General features: G+C 37.1%; 2 protein-coding genes across 4 annotated transcripts in view; both read right to left on the bottom strand.

The window, feature by feature from the left end:
- The window catches only part of LOC123745440 (glucose-fructose oxidoreductase domain-containing protein 1), a 169,264-nt gene extending 161,186 nt beyond the window's left edge, over nt 1-8,078 (bottom strand). For all 3 annotated transcript variants that reach the window (XM_045726019.2, XM_069300872.1, XM_045726017.2), the window contains exon 1: nt 8,019-8,078. The gene's annotated coding sequence lies outside the window, so the exon portion shown is untranslated. The remainder of the gene's footprint in view (nt 1-8,018) is intronic.
- The window catches only part of LOC138350210 (putative per-hexamer repeat protein 5), a 51,549-nt gene that overhangs the window by 34,491 nt on the left and 1,935 nt on the right, over nt 1-15,123 (bottom strand). The gene's annotated exons all lie outside the window — the stretch shown is intronic.

Below are 15,123 nucleotides of genomic sequence, written 5' to 3'. Positions count from 1 at the left end.
AGCGTTAAACACACACGAAATGTTTTTACTTTTGTTATGTTTGTCAAGTTTATACTTGTTGCACACATTTATTTTTGGTTGTACATTGATCGGAATAAAATTCCCTAAACAGACATATGCATATAATACATGATATGGGGGAAGCATTACCAGTATAATCGGCTAAAGTCACCCACCTGCAACCTGTTTGGGACACTCATGCAGACACACGCTACACCCAAAAAAAAATCTATGAAGGTTCGAGTCTACTTATGGCAGTTTATGTGATACAGTGTTCATTCTGGTATCAAAATACAAAATACATTACCAGTATAAACGGCTAAAGTCACCCATCTGCAACCCGTTTGGGACACTCATGCAGACACATGCTACACCCAAAAAAAAATCTATGAAGGTTCGAGTCTACTTATGGCAGTTTATGTGATACAGTGTTCATTCTGGTATCAAAATACTCGTTTCAGTTTGTAGTTCATGCGATTTTCAGAATAAACTGAATCGCTGGAGGTTCAACATTTGAGTCAGAGTCAGAGTCATCTGACAAAACCGTCTCGTCAAATGGCAGTGTGCCAGACATCTCGGGTTCTGATTCGGTTGCTGCTTCAGCTTGAGGTGTTGAAGTGAACAAGGGCCGCCTCACACCAGATGGTCCAGGAGTTTGCAAGGCGTCAGCATAGGCAGGACCTGTGTCATCATTTATGTCTGGAGCGTGCCGCAAGTGTTGAGATACTGTTGCTGTTTGAGGCTAATCTTCCGGGTCCTAGCACAATAGGGCCCAATTTGCCACCTCGTGGAACTGTATCAATGTTAGCTTTTTTTGATCAGTTGTGTTGTATTTGTACAAAACAAAGGCATTATACAAAGCCATTTGCAGGAAATAAAACGTTATCTTTTAGGTCCACTTGTGAGTTTTCCTGGTAAAATGGTAATACCATTTGATCGAAGTGGTCCACACCTTTCATGAACTTATTGTACCATGCAGCCTAGTGGTGAGAAAGAGAGCCTCATGGTGCGCAGTTTGAAACAAACCCAAAGTAAATCGGATTAAAATTGAATTTTATACAAATATTTTTTTCAGGACATCATTTTATGTCCTCATCCCGGAAGCGGGTAGGCGGATCAGGACTCCGGGCGGAGTCCTGATCCTCACAAAGTGTTAAACTGATTGAGAGTAGTACAGTCTTTAACATGGTTGGGAAGGTCATTCCATATTCTGGGTCCCGTGATTTGTAGAGCATTTCTAGTTTGATTAAGTCGTACTCTTGGAATATCAAAACTGTATTTATTTCTGGTGTGGTGCTCATGGGTTCTGTTACAACCTTCAATGAAGCTTTTGAGGTCAGGATTGGCATTACAGTTCAGCATTTTATATATGTCATAACAAGAGGTCATAGATTTAAACTAACGAAACAAAGCTGCCGGAGAAATATAAGAAAATTCGCTTTTGTAAACAGAATGGTAGGCGGTTGGAACAAGTTAAGTGAGAGGGTAGTGGAGGCCAAAACCGTCAGTAATTTCAAAGCATTATATGACAAAGAGTGCTGGGGAGACGGGACACCACGAGCGTAGCTCTCATCCTGTAACTACACTTAGGTAATTACTTAGGTAAATATGAAACAAACTTTGTGTGAGAAAACTACCTGAAATATAAGTGCCATCCATCATGTCTATGATGTATCCTGCATCTATGATGTGCAAGTTTAGGGGTCACAGTAGTAGTCGGGTTCGTTCTCCATGCACAATTGAGAATTCTGGGTTTGAATCCTGGGCGGGACAAATGGGTGGGCACGTTTCCTATCACCTGATGTCCTGTTCACCTAGCACTAAGTAGGTATCCAGGAATAAGCAAGCTGTTGTGGGATTGCATCCTTGGGGGGAGGGGTCAGTAATTCGACCCTGGGCGGGACCTCGATATATGCATCATGTGTATTTTTACCCGATTTACCCGAGAGCCACTACCACTAGTGGCTTTAATGAGGACAGGAAGCTGGCAGCTTGTCGAAGGCCCCCTCCCCCCCATTTGCCTTTATAATCTTTTACAATTTGATTTTGAAATTCAAAGGTGTCTTGGCAGTTACAGCTTCAGTGGGTAGGCAGTTCCATGATGGCAGGTAGATGGTTCCATGGGTTAATAACCCTGTGGGTGAAAAAGCATCTCCCGGTCCGTCTAATTACCACAAGCTACACAAGCTTCACTAAGCTTCCTGGCAATACATTAGTAATGAATAAATATGATATATTTACTCAATATAATGTTGGTGCTGAATGTACAAATATGATATATTTACTCATTATAATGTTGGTGCTGAATGTACAACACGAAAAAACAATTTTAATCTGAAAAAGTATCTTTTTATAAAGAAATTAGACGAAAATAAAGAGCTGGTGACGCCAAATCAAGTCGACGATCCAAGTGTCGGTTAGGTTAGGTTAGGTTTAGTTAGGTTTAGATAGACGCTCGAACGCTCATCCGCTCCTGACGACCCTGCTCCCCCTCCAGCTTTATCAGCTGCTCCTTGAGCCCACAACATCCCTAACATGATGTAACAACCCCAGAAGGCAGCTAAGTACCCAGTGACCTAAATGTGACCGAAATATTCGACAAAACCTAACCTACTACCTCATCTCGACCTCATTAGTGTTGCTCCCTGGAGGAAGCTAACCTGACGTTTGCTGCTGCCATATCAACAAGTCTACCCCATCTGCTGTATACATCTCTGCTGCTACCATGCTAAACAATTCTAAGCTCGGCAAGGCCGTAAAGAATGATAGCACACCTATCAGGATGAACCCAACCAGCCAAGCTAGCAACAGGAATAATGCGGCTGTCTCCCCCTTAGGGGCTACCGGGGGGAGTACCGACCCTCCCTGCGTCAACAATAACAAACCTTCTCAGCTGATTGAAGCGTCGTCACTGACTCGAGCCTTACAACAGTTATGTAACCATATGGAGCAACTTAAACGAGCTGCCTCCCCATGTACTGACTTTAAGCGTCCCGCTGATAATCCATGGCTCAGATTATTGACTCAAATACATGATGACCAAAAGTCTATAATCCGAGAGCAGTCGGACCTGATAATGAAGCTTCAGAGTGATGCTTTGGCAATGCACAAGGCTAACCAAGATCTGTCTGCCAGAGTCGGCCACCTCGAACATGAATTAAGCTCTCTTCGGATCTCGGTTACTAACTTTAAACCAGCAGAAACCTCTAAGAAGCAAGAAGAGATGTTACAAAAGTTAGAGAACCACTTTAACTCCCTACAACAGCAACAAACTGCAACCCAAGACGAATCAGACCAACTTAAGCTCCTTGATTCTGTCATCATCTCATCACAGGATTTTCCCCATGAAACTGACAGAGAAGACTGTACTGCCATCGTGATCCAGGAATTGCGTACTAAGTTGAATTATTCAATCGAAGCAAGAGACATTAAGTCAGCTTATAGAGTGGGTACCAAATCATCTGGTGCAAACAACAGAAGGATACGCGTGAAGTTGGATAGCTGCTCCCGCAAGTCAGACCTTATCACTGCTGCAGTCGCTAGGAAATCCAAGGTTTATGTGAACGAATGTCTTACCAGATTCAGACAAAATCTCTTATTTAAACTACGTGGAATTCGCAATAGATCCACTGCTATTAAACATTGTTTTGTGCGCGATGGTAAAATAATAGCTAGGAAGACTGACTCTGGAAAAACTTATGTCATAACCACTGAAGCACACCTCACTTCTTTCCTGGATGACTGTGGGATATAAGCTGAATAACCAGAACATAATTTGTAGTCTCACATACAACCAAAGTGTACTTAAGCTCTGCCTTTCCTTTCCAAAGGTGTTTATTTTTATTTTTATTTTAATTTTTACTTTATTTTTTGTTTGTCATCTTTGCCTGTTTTATACTCTTAATTATTTGTACTTAGTTAATCCCCTTGTCACTAAACCTAGGGCTTTTTATTACCCTGTTAATTAACCATTACTAAGCTAATTATCTTCAAGATCATTTTTTTATGATTATTATTATTTTTCTTATTATTTTTTATTTTACATTTATATTGTCAGTCTCTACTGATTTTTTGTGTTTTATTTTATGTTTCTGTGTCCTCCCTGGCTATCTATTGGATCTTTATTTTACTTCTAAATTGTTACTATTTTATTGTATCTGCTTTTATTCTTGTGTTTTGCTTTATCGTGTATCTTGTATCGTGATCCCTCTGCATCTCTATGCACACTGATATTGATCCTGATCAAAATCTTCTGTCTCATATCTATACCAACCAGCACATTGATCATCATTATTGTAAGTATTTCACAGCACACCAGGCTAAAAACAAACTCCAAAATAGCACCTATCTATCAGTTTATAACCAAAATGTTAGATCACTTGGTAAACATTTTGACGATTTAAATGCACTACTCACAGCACTAGGTACTAACCTATCGTTCATTATTTTAACAGAAACTTGGCTAAATAAAGACTATACCCAACTCTACAACTTAGCTGGTTATAAAGCCATTCATAACTGTAGGCCTAATAAAAAAGGTGGTGGCACAGCTATATATTACCGAGATACATTTATCTGCAACAGTGTTATTAGTGACAGAGATGACTACTGTGAATATACTTTTGCTCAGTTTACAATTAAATCCCTTAAATCCTCTTTGACTATTGGAGCCATCTATAGATTTCCTAATACTAACATAGCTTCTTTCTCAGACAACCTAAGGAATCTTATTATAAACAACAATCTCAACAAAAACCACATCATTCTGGGAGGAGACTTTAATATTGACCTGGGTCAACAAAACTGCTCTCAAGTTGACTATTTCCTTAACAGCATGAACTCCTGTATGCTAATCCCCACTATCACCAAACCTACCCGAGTCACTCAAACATCAGCCACTACCTTGGACCACATATGGACAAACATAACAGCTCCCCTTGTATCTGGTATAATCTACGACAGAACAACTGACCACTATCCTACCTTTCTCATAGCGAACATGGACATAACACCACCAAAAAGCAAGAAATTTTCATTTAGGCTACACAGTGAATCAGCTTTAGACAATCTTACAGAGGCACTTCACAATATTAACTGGGATTCTGAATTCATTAATACCCATGATATAAATTCATTAGCTAACCTCTTCCTCTCCAAAACTCTAAGCCTCTACAACCTTCATTGTCCCCTTCTTACAAAGCAAGTAACTGACAAAAGATTAAACAATCCATGGCTCACAAATGGCATTCTCAACTCAATCAACAAGAAACATGAATATGAAAAGAAAGTTAGGATTGGCCTAGTTTCAAGGGAAGTAGCTAAAAGGTACTCATCAATGCTTACCAGTATCATAAGAAAGGCAAAACTTGCATATTATGTGAATAGATTCAATGAAGCAAAAGGTAACATGAAAAACACTTGGAAAACTATCTCTAGTATCCTAGGAACTAAACAACACTCACATAACCAAATAAAACTCTACAAGGATGGGGATATACCGTCAACTGATTTAGAAATGGCAAATGAATTTAATAGTTTCTTTTCATCGGTTGGTGCTAATCTTGCCAGTAAAATCCCACAGACTCAGACACATATTAACACATATCTCTCAGGCAGCTATCCAAACTCTCTTCTCCTTTCACCAATCAGCCCGGCAGATGTTGTGTCCATCATACACTCTCTAAAAACCAAGGCAGGGAACACCAGTGAAATTCCGTCCATTGTGTACAAGAGAGCCTCCCATGCCCTTGCCCCACCCATAGCACTACTGTTCAACAAATCTATAGAGTGTCACACCTTCCCTGATATCCTCAAAAAAGCAAGAGTAACGCCAGTCCATAAAGGAGGCAATCCGGCGGACATAAACAATTATAGACCAATATCAAATCTACCCATTCTATCAAAAATATTTGAAAAAATTATTTACAAACAGCTCTATTCCTACCTCGTAAAATTCGACATACTCAGCCCCTGCCAGTTTGGCTTCCGGTCCCAAAAGAGTACCAATGATGCAATCATTAGTCTCCTTGACATTATCTACTCAGCCCTTGACAAAAATGAGTTTCCGATTGGACTCTTCATTGACCTAAGAAAAGCCTTTGATACTGTTAATCACAACTACCTCTTATTTAAACTCCAGCATTATGGAATCCGAGGCCTTGCCCTTGACTACATCCGATCCTATCTTAGTGACAGACACCAATATGTAACCATCAATGATACAACTTCTTCCACTCTACCAATTACCGTTGGAGTGCCACAGGGCAGCATCTTAGGACCTCTTCTATTTCTTATATATATAAACGATCTGCCTAATGTCTCTAATATTCTCAAACCTATATTGTTTGCTGACGATACTACCCTTATCTACTCAAACCTCAACCCACATACACTAAATAATGTTGTGAATAATGAATTAAAAAAAGTCCACTTATGGATGTCAACGAACAAACTAACATTAAACATCGAAAAGACTTACTACATCTTATTTGGAAACAAATCATCAAATGCAATTCAGCTACAGATAGACAACATTAACATCAGTAATAAAAATGATGGCAAGTTTCTTGGCCTATTCCTAGACAAGAGACTCAACTTCAGCACCCACATTCAACACATAACTAAGAAAGTCTCTAAGACAGTTGGTATACTCTCCAAAATCAGATATTATGTTCCTAACTCTGCTCTCCTCTCACTATATTATGCACTAATCTACCCCTATCTTAATTATGGTATCTGTGCATGGGGGTCTACCACTGCAAACCACCTTAAGCCCATCATCACACAGCAAAAATCTGCTATCAGAATAATAACTAACTCTGCTTTCAGACAACACTCAGCTCCCTTGTTTAAATCCCTAAACTTGCTAAATATTAACTCCCTCCACACATTCTCTTGTGTCAACTACATTTACAAAACCCTGTTCTTAAATGCAAACCATGCTCTGAAACTCTCCCTGGACAGATGTAATAGGACCCATTATCACCACACCAGAAATAAATATCTCTTTGATATCCCCAGGGTCAAACTTAATCTGTGTAAACACTCTATGCAAATTAAGGGACCTAGTCTATGGAACTCACTCCCTAGTGAATTGAAAAACTGTAAAACTTTTGCCTTATTTAAAAGCAAAACCAAAAAGTACCTAACTTCATCTATTTAGTTTCCTACACTGAGCTTTAATTTGCTCTGTACCTAGTGTTACCCAATCTCCTAATTTTTATGTAATATCAAACAACCTTATCATTGTGTTCATTGCTGTCTTCTTTTATGTGCTAGCCATATGCTGTATTGTGACTACCAATTTTTGTCAACTACCATTCAAGCTGTCATTGCAATCAATCTTATATTGTTTCTGCTGTATTGTGCCTACCAATTTGTTGTCAACTACCATTTTAAGCTGTCATTGCAATCAATCATAGCTACCTATGTGCTTTAATATACTGTACCTATAATTTTCTCTCATCTTTTTTTTTTTTCATTCCATGTAATCTGTTATCATTTTTTTGTCTATAAATTTTGCAAGTATTTACCTCCTTAAAATTTTCTTAGATTAAGGACCTGCCCGAAACGCTGCGCGTGCTAGTGGCTTTACAAGACTGTAATTACCATAATTGTATCCTCACATTCCTTATGTACATTCTTGTATATGCATGCATAAATAAATAAAATATGCATAAATAAGGTTAGGTTAGGTTTGGTTAGGTTAGGTTGGGTTAGGTCAACCTAACCTATCATATTTATTCATTACTAACGTATTGCCAGGAAGCTTTGTAAAGCTTGTGGTAACTTGTGGGAATTAAACGGTCCCGCATCTCCTGTTTTTCAGTCCTACATTGTGGCTTATTGAGCTTGAAACACCGCTTAATTGCCCGGTGTTGCAAAAACGAAAATACCAAAAAAACTGTAACCATAAAAGATATTTCTAACAGTCACGTGTGTTAATGTGATAGTGTTTTATGTATAATTGAGGGCTGATATAATAGGTAAACAATATTGCTGAGAAATAATGTAGATACCGTGAGAGCGCCGTGTCGTCTCTGGCTCTTGTTGACACTCACTCCTCACATTCATACTTCATTAAAAAAAAAAAAAATAAATAAAATAAAATAAAATAAAATGTTTATTTAGGTAAGGTACATACATACAATAAATTTTTACAAAGATTGGTTGACTTATAGGTAGAGATAGTACATACAATGCCTAAAGCCACTATTACGCAAAGCGTTTCGGGCATGATAAACTTAAATGACAAGCTTAATACTAATTGAGCATAATGAGTAGAATGAAAACAAGAAATGAAAACATAGATGAAAAAGCAGCACAAATACAATTATGTCGACAAACAGCGCTCTTTAAAGAAAAAAACAGACATTGGTTGACATTCATACTTCATTAATAAAATATCTCACAACATGCTAATGACACAAAACCTTATTTTCTGCGCCACAACTAATTTATAAAATAAATACTTATGCATTATTTGTACAGTGGCTGATTTGCATATGTGTGAAGAAAAATATATAGTAAGTTTATGGGGCCACAAGGGAGTAGTAGCGCCGGATGCGGTGATCCCGAGTGCCACCTGCTTATTTTGTATTCACCTAGCTGTGCTTGCAGGGGTTGAGCTCTGCTCAACTGTCAAAACACACACGCGCGCACGCGCATGCACACACGGGGGAGACATGATCACAACCTACAAAATTCTCAGAGGAATCGACCGGGTAAACAAGGATAAACTATTCAACACTGGTGGGACGCGAACAAGGGGACACAGGTGGAAACTGAGTACCCACATGAGCCACAGAGACGTTAGAAGGAACTTTTTCAGTGTCAGAGTAGTTAACGGATGGAATGCATTAGGCAGCTTCCACCACACATGTGGTGGAGGCTGACTCCATACACAGTTTCAAATGTAGATATGATAGAGCCCATGCAGTAGGCTCAGGAATCTGTACATCAGTTGATTGACAGTTGAGAGGCGGGACCAAAGTGCCAAAGCTCAACCCCCGCAAGCACAAATAGGTGAGTACAAATAGGTGAGTACGGGCGCGTGTGTGTGTGTTTTGACAGTCAACGTGTCAAAGCGTTATATGACAAAGAGTGCTGGGAAGACGGGACACCACGAGCGTAGTTCTCATCCTGTAACTACACTTAGGTAATTAAAAATAAAAAAAATAAAATAAAATAAATGTTTATTCAGGTAAGGTACATACATACAAGAGATTTTTACAAAAATTGATAGGTTTATTGATAGAGCTAGTACATACAATGCCTAAAGCCACTATTGAGCCACTTGGCTCAAGTTATTAACTCAAATACATGAAGATCAAATGTCAGTAATCAAAGAGCAGTCGGCCTTAATAATGAACCTGCAAGGCTCATTATTATCTTTGCAGAATGAAGTTGGAGCCTTACTCAAGAACAATCAAGATCTATCTACCAAAGTCGTCCACCTCGAACAAGAATTAAACCTTCTCAAGAACACAGTTACTAACACTTTCCTGGATTTTCGACTTGGACTTACGGGCGGTTTGCCTAACCTCTTGTCGGATCACGACGTAAATTTACGGACCGTGTTATATTGGGTATTTACTACTCGATCAACTTAGCCATATGCTGTATTGTGACTACCAATTTTTGTCAACTACCATTCAAGCTGTCATTGCAATCAATCATATATTGTTTCTGCTGTATTGTGCCTACCAATTTGTTGTCAACTACCATTTTAAGCTGTCATTGCAATCAATCATAGCTACCTATGTGCTTTAATATACTGTACCTATAATTTTCTCTCATCTTCTTTTTTTTTCATTCCATGTAATCTGTTTTCATGTTTTTGTCTATAAACTTTGCAAGTATTTACCTCCTTAAAATTTTCTTAGATTAAGGACCTGCCCGAAACGCTGCGCGTGCTAGTGGCTTTACAAGACTGTAATTACCATATTTGTATCCTCACATTCCTTATGTACATTCTTGTATATGCATAAATAAATAAATAAATAAATAAACTTGGGGTTTGTATGAATATGTTTACCATTAAATTTTCGTTTTCTCTAATAGGCACTGTGCCTATTTGAGAAAACGGCAATGTATTGTAACTTAGAGGAGAGACGACTGCATTGGTGTCACAACGAGGGTAATCGCGCAATCCACACACTCTTGTGTTGGCCGCGATCATGATTCTACATTTATATGCATATGTCTGTGTAGAGAATGTTATTCCGAACACTATACAAACAAAAAAAGCGGAGTGAATCAAGTATAAACTTGAAAAAACATGAGCAAAGTAAAAACTTTTTACGCTCACGGGTTCAAACACGCGTAAGATTTTATTCGCCGCAAATTTATTTGACGCTCTGTTGGCCAATTCTACCCATGTTCTTATAGAACTTTCTATTGCGAACACATTGCTATAAAAATGAAATACGTAGCTCGAGAAATAATGTCATGACAGTGAAATAAGTATAAACTTTCAAAGCGCTGCATCACAACAGTGTCGTCGCTGCTGAAATCACGGCTAACGCTTCGCCCAGTTCCCACACTCGTGCGGAACATAATTAGACATTGATAGGCATATGTCTGGGTGGGGAATTTTATTGCGAGTTCAGTGATATCAAAATAAGCGTTGTAGGATGACTGTGAAACTGGCAACAAACGAAAGAGTATGAACATTTACTTCCTGTTTGGGTGTCACGGCGAGTCATCTTCGTGTTTATTTACTTCGTGGTGGGATAGCAAATGCTTGGATGACATTTTATGCATATGATCTTGTAGAGAATTTTATTGCCAACGCATTGATACCAAAATGAAAAACGTAGCTTGAGAATTGATGTTAGGAGCGTGAAAAGATTATAAACTTTTTTGTGTTCACGCTTGAGCGCCCAGAACGCCGCGCGCACAACCCACTTTTTTTTTCAGGGAGTGCCGCGCGCACTAAAGTGTTAACTTTAATCCAGATGAAACCACTAGAAAACAGGAAGAAATATTGCAACAGTTTGAGAACCATCTGAACAACCTACAACAGCAACACACTGTTACCCAAGACGAAACAGACCAACATAAACTACTTGAGTCTGTAATTATCTCTTCACGTGATTTTCCCCATGAAACTGACGGAGAAGACTGTGCTGCCATCGTGATCAAGGTATTGCAGGATAAGTTAAGGTATTCAATCCAAAAAAATGACATCAAATCAGCATATAGAGTGGGTACCAAATCATCTGGTACAAATAACAGAAGAATACGAATAAAACTAGATAGCTGCTCCCGCAAGTCTGATCTTATCTCATCTGCAGTCGCTAGTAAATCCATTGTTTATGTGAATGAATGTCTGACCAGGTTCAGGCAAAATCTCTTTTTTAAACTGCGTGGTTTCTGCAAAAATTCCCCTACAATTAAACACTGTTTTGTGCGAGATGGTAAAATTATAGCTAGGAGGACTGACACTGGAAAAACCTATTCAATAACCACTGAAGCTCACCTTAATTCTTTCCTCAGTGACTGTGGAATAGCTGCTGTATAGCCTGAATTCAAATTATAATCTCATTTAACTACCTTTGTGTACTTTAGCTCTGCCTTTCCTTTCAAAAGGTTTTAACTTTAGTTAAAAAAAGAAAATATTGTCATCTTTATTATTGTCTTTTTTCTTTTTACTCCCATGTTCCATAGTACACTGGCTTTGCCTGTGTCCTCTAGTATTAACTTCATTATCCAGTGTTCCTGAGTGTATCTCTATTTAAACTACCTCAGTTTGTTTTAGTGTAACTTTAGTATTCAACTATAGTGTACTTATAGTAATAATACGTACTTATAGTGTACGTATAGTAAGCAAGCTTTTCATTTTATAGATTTCATAATTGCTTTTTGACTTTTTTGGTCATCTATTGCTATTAATTATTCTAGTTCATTTTTTACATTCCTAAGTTCCCATTAAGTTTTTATTACTTAAATTACCATTAGGTTTGTATTACTTAAGAATTTTTATTCTACTTTTTCATTGTTTTCTATTTTGTAATTGGCCATTCTTGCCTTGTTTTCCTGCAAACAGCCTTTTTATGCAGACAAGTATAGACCCAGAACTTAACCTCTTATCCACTATCTATGACAATCATCACTTTAATGATCAAAATTGCAGATATTTTACAGCACATGATGTAAACAATGTATTAACACATAATCACAATATCTCTGTAATCAACTTGAACGTTAGATCCCTAGGTAAACACTTCGATGATGTTAGTGCCTTGATTGAAACTATTGACAACAAATTCTCTTTTATTATACTTACTGAAACGTGGTTGAAAGAGGATACTACTCAACTTATATATATATATATATATATGTCGTACCTAGTAGCCAGAACGCACTTCTCAGCCTACTATGCAAGGCCCAATTTGCCTAATAATCCAAGTTTTCATGAATTAATTGTTTTTCGACTACCTAACCTACCTAACCTAACCTAACCTAACTTTTTCGGCTACCTAACCTAACCTAACCTATAAAGATAAGTTAGGGTTGGTTAGGTTCGGTCATATATCTACGTTAATTTTAACTCCAATAAAAAAAAATTGACCACATACATAATGAAATGGGAAGCTTTATCATTTCGTAAGAAAAAAAATAGAGAAAATATATTATTTCAGGAAAACTTGGCTTATTAGGCAAATCGGGCCTTGCATAGTAGGCTGAGAAGTGCATTCTGGCTACTAGGTACGACATATATATATATATATATATATATATATATATATATATATATATATATATATATATATATATATATATATGACAATGTCAGACCTTCTGAAGATGTATTTAATATACGAAAGTACTTAAGGAAATTTCCTGTTTCATTTTTCCTCCGTGGTCTGACATTGTCACATTCTTAATCACGTGTTTATTTTCGTGATATACACACACACATATATATATATATATATATATATATATATATATATATATATATATATATATATATATATATATATATATATATATTTATTTATATATATATATATATATATATATATATATATATATATATATATATATATATATATATATATATATATATATATATATATATATATATATATATTCTGATAATGGAGGAATAAGACAATAAGTAAGGTATGATTAACTTGATATATGCAGCTCTTGATAAAAATGAGTTTCCTGTTGGGTTATTTGTGGACCTGCGTAAGGCTTTTGACACTGTCAATCACCAAAACCTTCTTCTTAAATTACATCATTATGGAGTCAGAGGACACTCCCTGCAATACCTCAAATCTTATCTTACTGACAGGCTCCAGTATGTTTCTGTGAATAATTAAATTTCTCCCACCCTACCCATCAACATTGGTGTTCCTCAGGGCAGCATACTTGGCCCTCTCCTCTTTCTCATCTACATTAATGACCTTCCAAATGCCTCCCAACACCTCAAACCAATTCTATTTGCTGACGACACAACCTTCATTTACTCCAGTCCTGACCCCCTTGCTCTAAATGCCACAGTAAATACTGAGCTAAATAAAGTCCATCTTTGGCTAACTGCCAACAAACTCACCCTTAACATTGACAAAACTTTCTATATTCTGTTTGGCAATAAATCCTCTAATCAAATAAATCTCAAAATAAACAATACCCAAATTTGTAACAAATTAGATGGCAAGTTCCTTGGCGTTCTCATTGACCACAAGCTGGATTTCCAGGGACACATTCTAAATATATCAAAAAAAGTTTCAAAAACTGTGGGCATTCTTTCTAAGATCAGATATTATGTACCACGCCCTGCCCTGGTGACTCTCTATTACTCCCTTATCTATCCATATCTCAACTATAGTATTTGTGCTTGGGGCTCTACTACCCAAAATCACTTACGTCCTCTAATTACTCAACACAAAGCTGCTATTAGGACAATATCCAATTCTGGCCCCAGACATCACTCGGTACCCCTACTTAAATCTCTGAATATGTTAGACATTAAGTCACTGCACATTCTCTCATGTGTATTATACATATATAAAACGCTAAACTATAATGCCAATCCTGATCTCAAAAGCTTCATAGAAGGTTGTATCAGAACCCATGAGCATCACACCAGAAATAAATACAGTTTTGATACTCCTAGAGTACGTCTTAATCAAACTAGAAATGCTCTACAAATCAAGGGGCCCAGAATGTGGAATGACCTTCCCAACCATGTTAAAGACTGTACCTCTCTCAACCAGTTTAAGATAAAAACGAAGCTATACCTAATAAATTCCCTGTAACCTACATTACCCCTCTATTGTCAACTAATGTCTGTTATTTTTCTTTTTTTAAAGAGCGCTGTTTGTCGACAGAATTGTATTTGTGCTGCTTTTTCAGCTATGTTTTTATTCCATGTTTTCATTTTACTCTTTATGCTCAATTAGTATTAAGCTTTAGTCATTTAAGTTTTTCATGCCCGAAACGCTTTGCGTAATAGTGGCTTTAGGCATTGTATGTACTAGCCCTATCTATAAATCCATCACTCTTTGTAAAATCTCTTGTATGTATGTTCATTACCTGAATAAACATTTGATTTGATTTGATTTGATTTGATTTGATTTAATAAATTCCCTGTAACCTACCTCACCCCTCAATTGTCAACCCATGTCTGTTTTTTTTTAAACAACGCTGTTTGTCGACCTAATTGTATTTGTGCTGCTTTTTCAGCCATGTTCCCCCCTCTTTTATCTTTATTTTTATTTGTTCTCAACACATTTTATTTTTTATACCCAATTAGTATTAAGCTTTAGTCATTAATGTTTTACCTGCCCGAAACGCTTTGCGTAATAGTGGCTTTAGGCATTGTATGTACTAGCTCTATCTATAAATCCATCACTCTTTGTAAAATCTATTGTATGTATGTACCTTACCTAAATAAACTTTTATTTATTGATTGATTTATTTATTCTTATGTGTTTTTCCCACACCTTGCCCGAAACTTTGTGCCTATTAGTGGCTTTAGGCATTGTATGTACTAGCTCTATCTATTAATCCAACATTATGTTTGTAACTCATCTTGTATGTATGTATTTTTACTTGAATAAACAGTTTGATTTGATTTGAGAGTGGCCTCACACTTTCAAATCTCCC

The sequence above is a fragment of the Procambarus clarkii genome, chromosome 44, assembly GCF_040958095.1.
Source record: "Procambarus clarkii isolate CNS0578487 chromosome 44, FALCON_Pclarkii_2.0, whole genome shotgun sequence".
Classification (NCBI taxonomy): domain Eukaryota; kingdom Metazoa; phylum Arthropoda; class Malacostraca; order Decapoda; family Cambaridae; genus Procambarus; species Procambarus clarkii.
Note: the sequence above shows the minus strand (reverse complement) of the source record. Positions and strands in the feature narration are given on the sequence as shown.